Source organism: Dama dama, chromosome 20 (assembly GCF_033118175.1).
Source record: "Dama dama isolate Ldn47 chromosome 20, ASM3311817v1, whole genome shotgun sequence".
NCBI lineage: Eukaryota > Metazoa > Chordata > Mammalia > Artiodactyla > Cervidae > Dama > Dama dama.
Genome location: NC_083700.1, coordinates 31,235,496 through 31,239,022, shown reverse-complemented (window position 1 = coordinate 31,239,022; position 3,527 = coordinate 31,235,496). Strand labels below are relative to the sequence as shown.

Genomic DNA, 3,527 nt, shown 5'->3' with positions numbered 1-3,527 from the left:
ATGGAGACTAGTTGCTTAACACAGCTCCCTCTAATAATAGGTTTATAATAACTTTTTTGATGTTGATTTTTTAAACTGGGTACCTTTCAAACCCCAGTGGATTGCAAAATGCCCCTTGTCCTCCTCTTCACCCTGGTCTGGGCTACCATCCACTGGGGGCCTGTCTTAGTCCTTTCAAGCTGCTGTAACAAAATCCCACAGACACGATAAAGTTTTTATAAACAACAGAAATTTATTTCTCACAGTTCTGGAGGTTTGATGTACAAGATCGGGGTGCTAGCATGGTCCGGTGAGGACTCTTGTCCAGGTTGTAGATGTCTCATTGTGTCCTCACGTGGCTAGGGATCTCTCTGGAGCCTCTTTTATAAGTTACTAGTACAATTTATGAGGATCCCCCCATAACTGAAGCACCTCTCAAAGCCATTACCTACTAATACTACCACCTTTGGTGTTAAAATTTCAACACATGAATTTGTGGGGTTCACAGACATTCAGACCATAGCAGAGTCTGTCCTCATTGGCTATGAGCTAATTCTCCAATAAATCAATCATCCAGTCTCTTTCAAATTCCCTGCCAGTCTTCAAGATGATGCGGCAGAAAGACAAGAAGCCTGAGAAGTCAGCCTGGAGGTTTAATTTGGACGCAACTCATCCAGTAGAAGGTGGATTTTTGATTCTGGAAATTTTGAACATTTTTTTGTTAGAGAAAGTTGAAGTCAATGGAAAAACTAGAAATCTTGGGAATGTTGTTCACACTGAATGCTTCAAGAATAAAATGATGTTTCCTTAGAAACAGTTCTCCAAAAGCTATTTGAGGTATCGTACCAAGAAATATCTTAAGAAGAACAATCTTCATGGTTGACTTTATGTGGTTGTATCTGACAATGAGACTTATGAACTTTATTACTTCAAGATTAGTCAAGATGAAGGTGGATTTGAGTCTGAGGATTAGGTAAAACTGCCCCTTATAGGGCTTTGTTTAGTAATAAAACAAATGAGGCATACAAGAGGAAGAAACATCTAGAAACAGACTTTTAATTTATTGGTGAATAAAAAACACTGTACTCTGTTTTAAAAAAATGAGTCATCCAGGAAGGCATACCTGGACTGATTTACCTGTGCTTCCTTACACCCCATAGTTCTATTGTTGCACATAACAATACTTTGAAAAATCACCAAGAGCTTTGCAAACCATACAGAAAACCCTAGACCTCATGCAAAGCCTTCTCTGTGGAGGTGAAAAAGGTAGCACCACAGCAGTGTCACAGAAGGTCTGCTACAGCACAAAATTTAAATAAAGCCCAAAGTTTTATAGCATAATACCCCGAATATTCGTGCTTTGATAAAACATCACTCTTCCAAGAATCAGGAAAATCTCTCAATGTGAGTGAGAAAAAGCAATAATCAGATACCCATATCTAGATGGTATAGGTGTTAGAATGACTTGTCGAAGAAAGACTTTGAAGCAACCATCATAATAATGTATCAGTGAGCCATTATGAGCACACTTGAAACCAATGAAAACAGAAAGTAAAGAAATAGAAGATAAGGAAGGGGCGAATGGAGATTTTAGGACTTAAATATAAAATACAGTAAGTTCAAACAAAAAGTTTAATGGATTGGCCCAGTAGTAGAACTGTGGGAAGAATCCATGGACTTGAAAATAAAACAATAGAAATTACTCAATCTGAACAACAAAGATAAAAATAGGAAAAAATGAACATAGAATCAGGGCCTTATGGAGCTATATATAAGATCTTAGTGTTGTGGCACCAGAATCTTGGAAAGAGGGCAGAGATTAAAAAGTACTCAAAGAAATAATGACTGAAAATTTTCCTAAGTTTCCTGAAAATTTGTCCAAAAAGCATAAGCTTACAAATTCAGGAAACTGATGAACCCAAATACCATCAACCCCCAAACTGTGCCAGGGCACATCACAGTCAAACGTTTGAAAACTAAAAGCAAAGAAAAAATTCTTGAAAGTAGCAAAAGAGAAAAGATGCATTATTTATAGGAGATAAGCAATTTGAATGACAGCAGGTTTTCTTATCAAAATCCATGGGAGCCAGAAGGAGGTGGCACATTTCTCATGTGTTAAAAGAAATGTCAACCCAGAATTCTATAACCATCAAACATATCCTTTAGGTATGATGGAGAAACCGAGACTTTCTCAGAGGGAGGAAAATTAAAAGAACTTGCCCAAGAGACCTATCTTAAAAGAATGGCTAAAGGAAACTCTCTAAACAGAAAGAAAATGATGAAAGAAGAAATCTTGGAACATCAGGAAGGAAGAAAGTGCAACACAAAGATTAAAAGTATAGTGACAACATATTGAGATAAAGAATAATTTGAGGAACTTCCCTGGTGGTCCAGTGGTGAAGAATCCACCTTCCAATGCAGGGGATGTGGGTTCAGTCCCTGGTTGGGGAGCTAAGATCCCACACGCCACAGGACTACTCAGCCAGAGCACTCTAGAGCCTACATACCACAACTGGGGAGAAGCCCATGTGCCGCAAGGAAGATGCCAAGTGCTGCAGCTAAGACCCAACAGCAAAAAAATAATATAGAAGCAACCAAAGTGTCCACTGACAGAAAAATGGATAAAGACGATGTGGTACATTTATACAATGAAATATTACTCAGCCATTAAGAGAATGAAATCGTACCATTTGCAGCAACATGAATGGACCTAGAGATTGTCATATTGAGTGAAGGAAATCAGACAGAGAAGAAGAACTGTTGTATGACATCCCTTGTATGTGGAATCTAAAAAGAAGCAATGCAAAAAAAAAAAAAAAAGCAATGCAAATGAACTTAAAAGCAGAAAGAGACTCACAGAGAACGAACTTGTGGTTGCTGGGCAAAAGGGATAGTTAGGGAATGTGGGATGAACATGTACACACTGCTATATTCAGAATGAATTGGGACCCCATGGACTGTAGCCTGCCAGGCTCCTCTCCATGGGATTCTCCAGGCAGGAATACTGGAGTGGGTTGCCATTTCCTTCTCCAGGGGATCTTCCCAACCCAGGGATCGAACCCAGGTCTCCTGCATTGCAGACAGACGCTTTATCCTCTGAGCCACCAGGGAAGCAGGGTCACCAACTAGAATTAATTGTACAGCACATGGAACTCTGCTTGACGTTATGTGGCAGCCTGGAGGGGAGAGGAGTTTGGGGGAACGGAAACATATATATGTATGGCTGAGCCCTTTTGTTGTTCACCTGAAACTATCACAACATTGTTAATCAGCAATATCCTAACACAAAATAAAAAGTAAAAAAAAAAGACTACTTAGAATTGCTATTATAGATGGAGAGAAGTCCCACTAACCCATATCAGAGAATCTGATTAAATTGTGTTTTTGGAAGTCATTACGATTTTCTTCTGCAGTATATCCCATTTATACTGACTGATTAAATCATGATGAATTGTTTTATTTTTTTTTTTTTCAGCCTCCTTGCTTTTTTTATTTTTTTTTTTCTTTTTTTTTTAGTTTCTTGCTACCAACCCATCTCCCTCCACCCT

At 38.6% G+C, this 3,527-nt stretch overlaps 1 pseudogene; it reads left to right on the top strand.

Annotated features, from left to right (window-relative positions):
* The first annotated feature begins 586 nt into the window (after positions 1–586).
* On the top strand, positions 587–952 carry LOC133040192 (ribosomal protein eL22-like 1; annotated as a pseudogene).
* The last annotated feature ends 2,575 nt before the right edge of the window (positions 953–3,527 follow it).